Source organism: Doryrhamphus excisus, chromosome 21, assembly GCF_030265055.1.
Source record: "Doryrhamphus excisus isolate RoL2022-K1 chromosome 21, RoL_Dexc_1.0, whole genome shotgun sequence".
In the NCBI taxonomy this organism is placed as follows: Eukaryota; Metazoa; Chordata; class Actinopteri; order Syngnathiformes; family Syngnathidae; genus Doryrhamphus; species Doryrhamphus excisus.
Window position 1 is genome coordinate 299,099 of NC_080486.1, and position 14,265 is coordinate 313,363.

Below are 14,265 nucleotides of genomic sequence, written 5' to 3' on the forward strand. Positions count from 1 at the left end.
AACATGATGGTGGTGATGCCTTTGAACTCTAAATGTATCTGTTTAAAAAGTAAGACGAGCTAAATTTGGGTGATGAATAAGCAACACATTCCATGTTTTAAATGTGCTTAAATGTGCACACTAAATACGTACATGGATAACGGCTGGTATGTCCAAGGTGTGGATACTTGCGTTTAGAGTGGTTCCGTAATGCCAGTCTCCTACCACTGGGCCCAGTTTACACTGCCACATACACTGGTGAGAGACAAAATGACATCTAAGCGGGAGAAAATGAATGAATGAATCAGAAAATGATCAAAGTGATGTAATGAACTGAAGAGAAACAATAATTCCAGTAGACATACTCACCACAGCAGATCTTGATGTCATGTGCCAGTACTGCTGAGAAGAGGAATCATAAAACCTGATTATGCTTTAGCAAATAAAACTTACTCATCACATATGGATTCAGCAAAATCCTATCTTTATGTGCACAAGAAAGATACTTGCTTAATGTGTTTATGTATCTCATTTGGCAACGCCTGAAGCCTTTTGGTGTTATTTTACCCCTAAATGCCGTAACGTACCAAAAAAGAGTACTACTAGATCTGAGACAGTCAATTACTCTGTTGATTAAAAACAAAGTAAGACCTGCTGTTTATCTATTTCCCCGATACAAATCCAGTGTTTCGGTATATAAAATTACATCAACAATAATGAAAAAATAAAGACATAACGCAAGTCTCGACGACAGTCTCCCTGAGTCGCTATCTTTATTACAGCTTGTTCTCCAAACATCGATTCAGAGTTATCACCTGGCCACTCCGTTAACGTCAATACGATCTAAATGCAGTCTACAAAAGTACGCAAAATGGCATAATTTGCGAATATATGAATTAGACAAAACGAGGAAAGTATTTCACAACTGTTTGACATCACAATAGCGAACGGTAATTAGCGATTAGCTCGTCGTATCACAGCTAGCTAGCTAGCTAGCTCGCTGGCTAGTCAAACTGAGGACAAATATAAATGTAAATAACACAGATCCAACCACACGAGATAAGTGTGCCATTCTCTCCAATACAAGTCAATAACAGTTGAGAGACACTTGCCTTTTTTACAGTAGCCTGGAGATTTACACCTGAAACGCGGGATGGATGCAAAATGGCCAAAAATGGACTTCCTGTTTTTCTCCAGGGGGCGTGGTTTGTGGGAGAGAGCATGACTGTTGTTTCACAATGACATTTTCCTAAAGGGTGAACATCCTCCAAAAATGTGTACAAGTCGAATGCCAAAATGATATTTACTATTCCAACATAAAACAATCATGTCAAACGGGAAGGCTGCATTCATCTAAAGCCCCCACCAGACCTTTTTCAGTGTACATATATGACATGTTGAATAGTGAATTCTTGGTTTCACTCACCTGTCCGCCTGCCTGCTGAGATAGGCTCCAGCTTCCTGATCAGCCAGCCTGGGGGGCGGGGAGACATGATGCTACATGATACTGCATGATTCCACATGATACCGCACAATACTGCATGATACTGCATAGGATGATATCAGTCGCCTGGATAAAATGACTCCCATGAAGCGGAAGGTGCAAGGCAAAGCTCAAGGACACATGTGGGCCACGCATGAAAGATTCTTTGCTGCAACATGCAGCAGTGAGATCATCATTTCAACTAATTGACTTTTTCTCTCCTGGAGATGAATGGGATGCTGGTATTGTGTAATGCTGTGTGTGTGCCGCCCAGCTGCTTATGCAGTCCACAAACATTACTTGGCTGCAAGAGTGGGAGACAAATGTGGAAAGACACCACACCAGAGGGTGATTTGTTTAACTTTGAAAGGTTCTTTGCTTTGTGTTCCACTTGCTGGGAGCCAAACAGCAGTGGATCATCTCGCGTGTTCTCCCATGTGGGCAGCAGCCGATGGGGCCTGGGCGGCAGGCGTGGGTACACCCCACCAGGGACCGCATGGCAATCCTCATTTACACTCTCACTTGCTTATTTCATATCCATATTTTTAAAATAAATGACGAGGTTGAAGTCTCTCAGGAGGGGAGATGTTCCCTCAGCAGCAGAATGAAAGACTTCCAAGTAGCTCATGAATCACATTAGTCGTCCTTTAACCCTCTCCAGTGCAGCTCTTGGGAAAGTGAGGAACAAAAACAAACTAAAGGGGTGTTGGGTTAAAAAAAACAGCAAAATAAAGGCCGGGGATCCAATGTTCAACCAAGTGGAGCAAGACTTCCTCAACACTCTTCTGCTAAAGTTGTCCAATTACTCTTACTTGGTTGGAAAATAATGTATGTACAGTCACCACTCATTGATCACACTTAATTGGTTCGTCTCAGCAGTGGAACGCTCATCTCAGCCACGGCGTGTCCGTCTCGGCCACGGCGTGTCCGTCTCAGCCATGGCGTGTGGACTGGACTCTGCTGGCTCAGCAGCCAGCCTCCATGTAGTGTTAAAGGTAATGGCATCTAGCGTCATGTCTCCTAACAACCCTGATGCCTGCTTCTGGTGTAAAATATGTGCCGTGGCTAAATAGAGCTTGGGAAAGATGGAGGCACAGGCAGGCACGCGGAGGTGTGTGGTGTCAGTCTGCACAGCTGGATTGAACCTTTTCCCGATGGGGTTACTGCTAAGGAGCTTCCTCAACCATGCCTCCTAATCCCATCTAGGCGGCCAACCGAAGAGGGGCGGTGGAGATCTGTGGGCGATGAAAGCCATTTCAAGTCTTAAGAGGGGAAAGCTGATGTAACAAATAGAGGTAGATTAGCGGTAAAGACCTGACAGATGCTAATGGATGCAATCAGAGCAGGCATGCTTGTACAAAGTGCTGCTCCTGGAGGGGGGGGGGCAGTGAGGATACGCGCTCCACAACAGGATGGGCGCTGCCTTAATCTTGCAGGCCCGATGTGAAATGTAGCATAGGAGCGTATCATCGCTGCTCATCCCAAGCAGCCATCTTTCAAAGCACACGTTGGAGATGGACTTTGACAAGTCAATTGCTCGCCTCTTTGCTGGCGGCCCCCGACTAAAATAAAGAATTGTTGGTAATAGCTACACAAATAACACACAGCACGGTGACAAGCTGGAAAGACTTACGACTGCCGTGGACACTTTTAGGGATCCATCCTGAAACAAAATCAATCAGCGGACGCACTAAAAGCATCACAGGTGAAACAAGGACAACCTTTGGATTTATTCGTCAGAGCGCAGCTGGATTATTGGGAGTACGAGGGGGCCTTTTCGCCCCCTCAGAGCCCTCTGGGATATTTCCCAATAAGATAAGAGTCTCTCAACAACCTCCACGATCCCAACCACGCTGCCAACATGTACACATGTTCCTAGGTATTTCACCCCTTGGATGGACTTTGCTGCTCTCCAGGTCCGTCGTTGGACGTCCCTGCTTTCACTCCAGTCCACTCTGGGAAAGCTCATGTCTCTGTGACGTGCTCCTGCAAGCAAAAGCTCAAGTCTGTGATCGGTCGCCTTGTAGTACATTATTTCCTATGAAGGCATACAGCCCACCCTTCTCCACAGATTTCAGATCAACATTGGTCATAAAAATGAAACTCCATCCAAAAACCCCCTTCTCTCTTTAAATACCATTGCTTATTGGCTAAGGACGATAGCAAGCTAAATAAATGCTCTGACAAAGAGCTCTAAAATCATACAGTAGAAATATGAATATAATATCAGGCCTGGGGGTCCGTGTGGGGGTCCCATATGGTCAGATAGAAATCTATACTCTTGTTTCATGTGCGACAAACATTGGAAGGACTGCATCTGCAGCAATAGCAGTACCTTTGAAGAATATTCAACTCATAAAGATTGCTTATGTGAAATAAATGACCAGTCATTTGCAATTAAATTTAGGTTATGGGATTTAAAACCATCAATGATCTCCAGTTACCACAATGAGGTATTATCTCTGGATGGGCGATATGAAAATAATCCACATTAAATCCATTAACCTTTGCATTCCAGATCTAATTTGATGTCATTCAAGTTAGACTGCATGCGATACAACGTCTTAACGACTTTATCATTATTACGACATCAAAGTATCTGTCGTAAGGTAATGTCCGTGTTTTCTGGACTACCGAAATAGAACCCATCTAATTGGTTTTTATGGTGGCGGCATGCTGGATGACTGCTTGGCGGGTCTGCCTCACAGTCAGGAGATGCTGGTTGAATTCTCCCTGGCAACTGGTCCAAAGTCAGCTAGGATCGGCTCCGGGGTCACCTCTGCTCGTTGACCTTTCTTTTCAAGAATGGGAAATAAAAGACAAGAATGATTGGCTTATTTGAATGTCATTTTGAAATACAGAAAATAAAACTGGAATTCAACTTAACTAAGTTAACTGAGTTAACTTAACTTAAACCTTAAATAACCTAAGTTTTGCTCTTTATTTGACATTTCATACAACAAAACATTTTAGAGTAGAAAAAAGAGCGACAAATCCATGCCTGTGTTAGGAGATAATGGTCCCAAGCTGGACTGGAGTGTCCGAATGCTGGGTGGTCTACGTACTTTGAAGATGGAGGCTTCTGACACGGCATCAAAGACTTCCCAAAGAGACCCTGAAAGAAGAGTTGGAAAATAGCTGGAATTAGCCAACATGAAACAAAGGACCCATCCTGCATCTCGCTACCAGCAGCCCCCTCTGACTCCCAACGCTCTCATTCTGACATGAAGTGGATGATGACACTATTTTGCTGGGCCCCAGAGCCACCAAAAACCTCTCGAATATATTTGTCTTTTACTTTGATTTCCTTCTAAGGCAGCATGTGGTGGGGGGCTCGCATCATTACGTTAAAAGATAACAACATGTAAGTCAGATTGTATGGCCAAAATGAGCTAATCAAATGTTGAAGTATTGCATACTTAAATAGGATGAGTACTTCAATTAAAGGAGCAATTACATACACGTATGTGCTCCTACATGCAATTTTGGGTGGATGGCGAGCAGCACGCACGTGAGTGTCCATGAGTATGTCACACTTGCAACCTTCTTCCTTTATGTGCTGGCCACCGCCAACCCATTTCCACGTCTTATTTGGGAATAGCTGATAGGAATGCTGCTTAAAGCCATCCTTCACACTTGATACTCTTTTTCATTTTCATGTATAACATGAAAAACAACCACCCGTATTTACTTTTTCCCTCTTTTTGGTCTGGGAAACGGCTTGTGGCTCCTCCTTTGTCTGTTGTCTCTTTCTCCAAAGAAGACATCGACTTAGCGGCGCGGTTTGTACAAATACTCGGTGTCGCACATCCCAGGGGGGAGGTGTGGGTAAAAAGAAAGAAAGTTGAGTTTTATTGCTTGAAAGAGAACCGACCTGCAAAACACCAGCTTCCGTCCGGAGATCACACACAGGCAGTGTCACAAACACTTCAAACAAGCGCCGCGTTCCCTGCAACGCTTCACACAGGCGACGGAAGTAGTTAGGGAAAGGACTAGAAAAGGTTAGAAATAGGACTAAAGAGGGAAATATGCGTCAGAAGTGGAAGTATTGGCTTCTGGTGTTACACAACCTGCTTGGCTTCAGCGTCTAACAAGGAGCCGACTCTCCTGCACGGCTTTGCACTTTGATTAAAGCGACGTGAGCGCACGCTGTAATCCTTGAATCCCTTTTAGTCTCGCTGGGATTTAAGTGAGAACGATTTGCTCTCAGCAGTGAGACTTGCAGCTCGCTCGCTCTCGCTTTGGGATAACATTTCAATGTTTATTCCCACTCTTCTTTGGCTGCATGGCCGTCTAGTCGAGCGGAGTTAAATATCAAGGCTGATGGGACTTTACAAACGTGCAGCACCGGGGTGGCGATGCAGCGCAGTGTCTTTGAATGATACGTCATGCTAATTACTCCGCAGCGCTAACATGACAGAGGGGCTATTTGGAAGGTTCAAACACGGCCAAGCGGGGCTGCTCATTGGCTCCCAAGTGTGATTGATGGCGCCTCACTGCAGGACCAGCGTATCTGCGTGTCTGTTTGCAAATGCTTGCTGGGAATAAATAAGCTTGACTCCTTGACACGACTCCAAACATTTCATCGTGATTAATTGGAACATGTTGAGCATACATTTCCCAACAGATATGTCGTGTCTATCATCATGTCTCTCAGAGGCAGACCTCGCAACGTCTCGGTACGTCTGTTGAAGAACACGTCGACTGTGAGAGGAACATCATCAGATGGGAATTCTACAGCAACAAAGAGATGGCACATAACCATTGACACGTTACCACCCCTGGTTGGGCCGCCCATACAGAAATCTCACAGTACTTTCTGCAGGGGCTACTGTCTCCCCAATGTCACGATACTGACTCCTGGGGACCAGTGGAGAGTACTGCATATCATCATCTGAATGCCTTAAATTTCTATTTCACTTTGTCATTAGTATGCTTTAAAAGGCTTCATTCAGGCCACAAATACACATCAAATGTGCTGAGCCGCATACATTTTGTCCCAATAATACACCACACGAGATAAAGGAGCTGGAATAGGAGGTAGGGTAACGCCAGGGAATAGTGTGAGACCAGACCAGAGGGGCCTGCGAGTCCAGCCTGGTCTTCGACGGACTTGTTGACTACAAGTGTGAAAAGGCCACCTGTAGTCCCACCAATCCAGTCATGGTATTGTCCAGGCTGGTCATTCATACAGCGATGTGTGTTCGTGGAAGAGGGCTGTACTGTGGATTAGTACTGACAGGCGATACTGCATGGGTATACAGTACATCAGCATGTAGAGTACAAAGCGTATGTGGGGGGAGTTTAGTCAGGCTTTGCCTGCGGAGCCTCGTCATTTTAATGGAGAAACATTTTTCTTGGTGAAATTGTGGACTTCCATTAGGACTTCCTAAAAAGCAGGATGAATAATTGAAGGTGCCGTGATGAATCCGCTGGCAGAAAGCCTTGCTGAGATATAAGGTCTCTGAAGGTAATGTTAGCCCCAAGAAAGATGAATGAGAAGGTTTGGCACAAAGAAACCTCATCTCACCACCGCCGTAAATCTTCCTGGCAGGGGAGAAGTTCATCTTTGGAGCAGACTTTTACGTACGGCAGAGTACAGCAGAGTAGGGTAGAGTAAAGTAGAGTAGGGTAGAGCAGGGAAGGGTGGAGACGCTGCGTGGTGTCCAGTGTGTAATGCTGCTGCGTCTGAGCCTGCAGGGCCTGCTGTGCCTTAAAGACTAGCGTGCTGTCACTTTCTCGTAAAGCTTAGTATTGGAAAAGTTTCTCAAGGTTTGGACAAGTTGTGGGATTAGAGCGCTAAGCGCAGAGAATTCCTTCCAGTGAAGGTTGGAGTTGGAAGAGGGTGCACGTTTTCCCCCAATAAATACAGATGGCACCCAGGGAATCGGTCTATTGGTTTACAGCATGCAAAACACAGCCACAATCAATTTCACAATTAGCTACTTCAGTGTTTTAATTAAAAAACAAGTGGCCTTTGAAGAAATCAATTCCAGCTAAAGAGGCAAAACAGACAATTCCCTCGACACGTCAACGTCCCTCGGCTCCATCAGACACGTCGCTGTTGGGCCTCCGTTATTCATCTCCAGCTCGATCTTAGCACCACCGTCTCATTTCGTAACAAGCATTTTCCAGCAGACATAATGTCACGATACTAACCTTCATACACGGTAAAGACCTCCCCTTTACTTGGTTTATTCCACCTGTCCACTACCTTTTACTGAGGCATTACCAGGGCTGACTCGGTGATCCATCCATCATCTGTTCCATGTCGTATGATGAAGGCACGCACGTCTTGGCAAGCCACTGTTATGATGGCGGGGGTAGCGTCCACGCAGTCTAACTCGCTTGTCACCTGAACACAACAGCGGTGCCATGAATGCATCTCCAGCTGTGTCCACCAAGACACAGAAAGCCATATGTGCATATTCCCATCTCTCACTCAGGAGAACGTATTCCCAGAAAATACACGTGATTCAACATGAATGAGGCAGTGTCTTTGAACGCAACTGCTGCTCATTAGGAGGTTCTGCTACTGTGATGGAGATAAATATGTTCTTTTGGCTTGATTGAAATGTGAACATGTACATGCAATACATACAACTACATGCAGTCTACATGGCAGCCTTTTTATGTCTTAGTTCCGCTTTCCATGCTCTCATTTTGGAGTTTAGCACCCACACCTGTTTCCGACCTGATTAGTGGTTGCTCTCCTGTGGCTGCACGGAAGCAGGCCTTTACGTGATGGTAAATAGATCATTGTCTTTCTGTTGACTAAACACGGTAACATGTCAAGTCCCATTTCACTTACACGCGAGCATCGTTGATGATCATTAGTGATATCATTTTGTGTGTTTTGTAAAGGTCCGATGTCTCCATGCCTGCGTCTCTGACCGAGATCATTCAGGTGAAATGGGATGCAGTCAGTCTGTGTTTCATGGAGCGGTGTCTGCCATCAAGTCCAAGACCTGATGAAGCTCACGATGAGATGTAAGTGACTCATTCACTGATTGCACAGATAGAATTTTCCAATGTATTGTCTCTGACACAGACGTGCTTGCTCATTTATTGATCTGCCAGCTTTAATATCCATCTGCCTCCTGTGTGCCACATGTACAATGTTGACTACCACCATCTACTGTTCACTCGGAGGACTTGTCCTGTCCCCGCTAGGAGCCTGTCTCTTCATCCCCACATGAATTCAATCACGGAACATGATGATGATGCTGCAGTGTTGTAATTATCGGATGGAAACACTTGCATACGTCCAATCAAGGATGCACCCCATCTTCATTGACATCACATAAAAAGGTGCTGATCCTCCTGCAGCTTTGTGTTTCTCATGAATTAGCATAGCATCATCTCTGTGATGTTTGGAACCTTTATATTTGTATCACAACTTTTCACCTCTGGAAGTTTCATTAAAACTTCTTTAGTCTGGCGTTGTGAAATCTGCTTTCTTCTCCTCTTGGCCCGAGGCCCCACCCCCCACAACCACTCTCTTACGATTGGTCGGGTTGTGACGGGAGAAATTCAGAGATCTCATGCATGAACGTGAGCGCTCACCATATTTAGGAGTGGCATCAAATGAGTAACAAGAAAGGAAGAAGCCGGCAGGTTCATCTTCCCACACCCCCACGTCCTGAGGGACACCGGAGGGAAATGGAGGCTGGCCTTCCTGGGTGTTCCACAGCATGGCTGTCCCGCCGCCTCTGTTAATCCAGCTAGCTTGGATGGGTTTTACGCCTTTGGAAAGCATATTGGGCTGGAAATGGGAAATACGAAAAGTTATCATCCATAAAGTCATGCCCTCTACGAAAGTGTCACATTGGGAGGGGGTTAATACCTCTTTGTCCGCATGGCAGAGTCCAAATTAGAAGATGTTGCAGTGGCGTCCTGTTGACGAACATCCCATACGGTACAAGATAGTACATACGGTATATAACACTATTGTTACATGTTCGTTCATTCTTTTTCTACCGCTTATCCTCAGGAGGGTCGCGGGGGATGCTGGAGCCTATCCCAGCTGTCTTCGGGCGAGAGGCGGGGTACACCCTGCACTGGTGGCCAGCCAATCCCAGGGTATATGGTCCAGTATATAACACTATTGTTCTGTACAGGAAGGAAAGGATAAAATGGCAGAAGGTCAAATACAGAGGCTGCATGGAAGTCACCTTCTCGGATGAATTTGGTTATTTTGTGGTGAAGCAGGAAATATGTCCACTCCTCACGCTTCCCACCCCCACCCTGCTCCTTACCAGCCTTTTTGCTCCCCCTCATCAGAGTCCCACAGAGACCTCGCTGTCAATCAAACACACTCCCACCCCTGATTGGATTAAACACTGATCACATACCATTTACTCCGTGTCGTCATGGGGGGGCAAGCCGATCAGGGCCGGGCAATGGGGGCTTGTAATCAGTGCCAACGCCTGCCAGGAAAACCAGGAAAATCACACACACATGATGCATCATATCCTGTATAATGCAAGCTAGATGAATACATAGATTTCTTACAGCCAATACATTTGTAACATAGAAGCTGTACAGTCATTCCTCCCTATACAGGATCACGGCTACAATGTCGCTTCTTCATCGCCTTTTTTCAAAAAATAATTCATAAATAATCACTGCCTGGTGGTAGACCGTGGCCTATTGTTAGTCCCAAAACATTCAAAGACCAGCTCTATGTTATATGCCATGCACTGAAAAAAATGTGGAGTGCCATTTACTTGAAAAAAGCTAGGTAACAATTTGCACGCACAATTCCTAAGTAACTGTTACTTGGGAAATATTCAAGTAAAATTTACTTGTCTAATTAAAAATACTCTTTAATATTACTTGAGATGTACTGTCTTAGACACAAAAGGTACTCTCTTTGCTAGTAAATTTTACTCAAAACTACCTTTGAATCTACCTAACAATCCATATAAATATACTCGCCTTTCAGGATTGTTTAACTAGTTTTCCCTTACTTCATTTGGAGCAATTTATAAGTAATATTTACATGAGATTTAAGCTACCACCTACACCACTTTTCTGATATGACTGTGTTGTATTTTTTTTAAGATGACCTTCTTTGAATTAAATGAAATGATCTTAACACATATTTTACAAAACATTCTTTCAAACCAGAACACCTTTACTACATTTGTAGTTGTTGTACTTGCCAGCCACATTGAATGAAAACATTTGGCAGAGGGGCTGTTTATATATGTGGTCATCAAAAGAAAGGACATACTTGATCACGGTGCACAAAAATACAACACATCCACAGGTTGAGGAACCTGTGAAATAAATTAAACATTTCATAACTAAACCAAAGACCTGGCTTCGATTCTCCGTTGCATCTCTGTGTGGAGTTTGCCTGTTCTCCCCGTGCATGTGTGAGTTTTGTCCGGGTACTCTGGTTTCCTCCCACATTCCAAAAACATGCTCGGTTAATTGGCGACTCCAAATTGTCCATAGGTATGAATGTGAGTGTGAATGGTTGTTTGTCTATATGTGCCCTGTGATTGGCTGGCCACCGGTCCAGGGTGTGCACCGCCTCTTGCCCGAAGTCAACTGGGATAGGCTCCAGTATACACGCACCCTAGTGAGGATAAGCGACATAGAAAATGAATGAATGAATAACTAAAGCATATTGGTGTTATTCAACAGCTGTACTGTGATCTTACCTCGACCAAATTCTTGAGCGTCAACATCCTTCAATATTCTGTGAAATGGATCAAGAAATTATTTTAATTATGACAACAATACAAAATCTAAAATCATCACAATGGTTTCAGATTGCGTGCACATTAGTCTAAACTACAAAGCTGCTTGACAATATTTGTTGTTGTTGTTTTTTTTAAACAAAACACTCAAAATCAACTTAGTTTTTAATACAAATATTTATTCATCTGTGTCTTGAAACCTAACCTAAACAAAACTACAACTTTCAAAATAACAACTTATGGGTAAATCTTTTTTCCTCACTGTTTAGGGGATATTGTTGAGGAACTCCATTATCCAACTCTTTCAAATCAAACTAAAACTTAACAAAAGGCTAAACTGCCATTTACAGATTCAAATAACCATATACGTATTATTGTAATGTTACCTTCTCAGTCAGGGGTCTTTGTTGGTGCAAGCTGCTGCTTTCCTAATATGTCAAATTAAAACAAACGTTTATTTGGTTATACTTGGATCATTGGTCGAACACTGATGACACATTGTTCCCGTAAAATATGTTTGACATTAAAATGACCACAGATGCGGGAAACTAACCTGGCTCCAACATTTCTAATCCTTCCAGGCAGGTTTAAGTCATGATTGATGTCAGGGCCTGAAATTTTGCAATGTTTCCACTTTTTGGTCAATGAAATACTTGTCACAAACCAAAACTCCCGCTCCCCCAAGGTATCCGCAAGACTCAGGTCGATAGCATACGTGTAGCTTAAACAAATGTTTAAGCTACACGCCGTTCCCGTGGCTTAGAGGACACTGCTGCTGCGCGACCGCCAAAATAATCAAATAACATATATGACGAATTCATCCTTACAGATTTAATAAACATAGAAATCTCCTGTTGTGCAACCGAAAACACCTCAAAGCTCGCAGTCCATAGCTAGCTAGCTGGCAGGCTAAAGGTAAGCTAATGCTAACGTCGAGTATTTCATATTATAACACTGACTTAAACAGATGAGGAAAGGTGACAGAAAAATGTCAGGAAAGCATATGACCTGCCCATATGGCTCCACATCAATGAATTTCCTTGTTAAACGACCGTCCATGTCGTCTTCCACCGTCTTCCCGTGAAAACATGGCGCCCTCAAACTTTGCCTTGGGAAGTCTGAGTGCAAACGATCCTGTGACGCATGCGCAGAATGGCCACAAGGTGGCCAGGTTCACTGCAATTACCCAAGTACATTTTACTATCTGGTGTCAGTGATCAAATGTACATATAAATGTGAGGATACAAAGTTACACACAATCATCAAGTAAGGCATTAAATAAAGAGTGAGATTTTAGAATAAAAGAAGTGAAATAATAAATCCTTGTAAAATTCAAATTCATATTTGAGGTACTAATTACAGGGCCAACAAAATCATTTTTTTCAGTGTGGCTGAGACGGAAATGCCATGGCTGAGACGGACCTGCCATGGCCTAATATTAACTCCAACATTGTGGGAATTCACTGATTGCAGTTGGGTGTGGAACCAATGAAAAGGGACGACTGTGACGCAAGCATCCCGGCAGCCATGGGACGTGATGGCTTCTTGCTGTCTCCACCCAGCATAGGCCGTGCCACTCCAGTTGAAGACACAACCTTTTCCAGTAGCGGCGCCCATCATAACCATCAAAGCCTCATCTGTCACATTCATAAATCCACAGCAGTGGTTTCTGGAGGATTTGCAAAGCAGAGCAGCGCCATATGCTGCCATTCTGTACGTGCACGCTCCTGTGAACAAAGACAGGGGAAATTAATTAAAATGGTGCCTTGCAAATATCACACTGGGACAACTGCAGCTCCGCTCTGATCTCTGTGCTTATTCCAAGAGGTATTAGATGGCTCACAAGCAGCAATCCACAAGGGCCTAACCCCCCCCCCCCCCCCCCCCCAAAAAAAAAACCCAGCAAATCAGTGCACATGGTGAGATTAACCAAGTCTTTTCCATGAGAAGCAACATTGTTGATCCGGGTGCTTCCTGCCATTCACACAACGGCGACTGTGTTGTACATCAAACGAGGCTCGGGTAATTCAGGAAAGCTTTAAAGTGCTAATGAGCTGGATGTTATGTCGTAAAGTCGGGAGGGCCGGCTTGACTTGACGTGCAAGCTTTAGCGGCGTGTGAGAGATGAATGGAGGCTCCCTGACACTGCCGAGCACCAAATAGAGGCACTTCCAGAGATGAATGTGTGCCGGGAAAAGAAGCCATTCATCTGCGTCGCCTCCAGGAGATACAGCAGAGGTTCAAGGCCTTCAGGATGAAATGATGAGATTGTGTTTACTAATATGTCTGCTGATGCGGGGAGGGGGGTCTTTTACTGTCTCACCTGATCACCTTCATCAGTCATGCATCGGGTTGCCAAATGTCCTTGGAAAACAAAATTGTCCCGTATTTGAAAATAAAAGTAAGCGTCCGTATCGGGTTGACAAGGGACGCACTTTGCCTCTAATCGCCCCGAGAATGGCAAATATCAAATGTCCAACGCAATGATGGACAGCCCATCAACGACCTTTGGGTCTCATTCCGTTCCACTCTTTGTTGACACGCGTTGCCTGGCTGTCCCGTCTTTAGCTGGCGACTTACTTCCCTCCTGGTCCCTGCGCTCGCTTTCATACTGTCCTCTGTCATCGTATGACAGAGAATAATTCTTCTTTGGTTCTGTCAATTGTCTTTTTAGAAGTCACTATGTGTGTATGATTGAAGAAACCATTTGCCGTGTATTGCATTCTTCTAAAACAGGCATCACATCCAGTCAGATACGTGTCAGATGATCGCCCAGGCTCAGCGTGGACAGCCGAGTCAGCAAGGTGTCCTTATTCATTCCAGAGAAAGTTGCCGACCCGAGTCAGGCATGGCGGCTTTTGTTTGCTTTCATTGTTATATATTTGTTATATATATATATATATATCTCATATACGGCCGGTTCCTGGGAGCAGGATCAGATTGAGCAGGATGTTTGTTCAGAACTAAACCGTCCTGCTCTCGTCCTCCTCTGTGGGGTCTCGCGTGCACGCACCACAGATACCGGCACCGAATTATGCCCACAGCATCATAGCGGCGGCGCACGGGATTTGAATTTCATAAGCTGGACGT

The 14,265-nt window shown here is 44.5% G+C and overlaps 1 long non-coding RNA gene across 3 annotated transcripts; it reads right to left on the bottom strand.

The window, feature by feature from the left end:
- Nucleotides 1-4,463: 4,463 nt before the first annotated feature.
- On the bottom strand, nt 4,464-12,424 carry LOC131109024 (uncharacterized). 3 transcript variants are annotated; one of them, XR_009120618.1, is made up of 10 exons: nt 12,184-12,424; nt 11,729-11,786; nt 11,562-11,603; nt 11,137-11,174; nt 9,817-11,051; nt 9,443-9,574; nt 9,309-9,358; nt 9,029-9,227; nt 5,337-7,817; nt 4,468-4,577 (listed from the first exon to the last, which is right to left on the bottom strand). It is a non-coding gene; the product is annotated as an uncharacterized LOC131109024 (long non-coding RNA). The 3 variants fall into 3 exon arrangements; XR_009120619.1 differs by having other exon boundaries at nt 4,493-4,577; nt 7,695-7,817; nt 12,184-12,422; XR_009120617.1 differs by having other exon boundaries at nt 4,464-7,817; nt 12,184-12,421.
- Nucleotides 12,425-14,265: the final 1,841 nt, after the last annotated feature.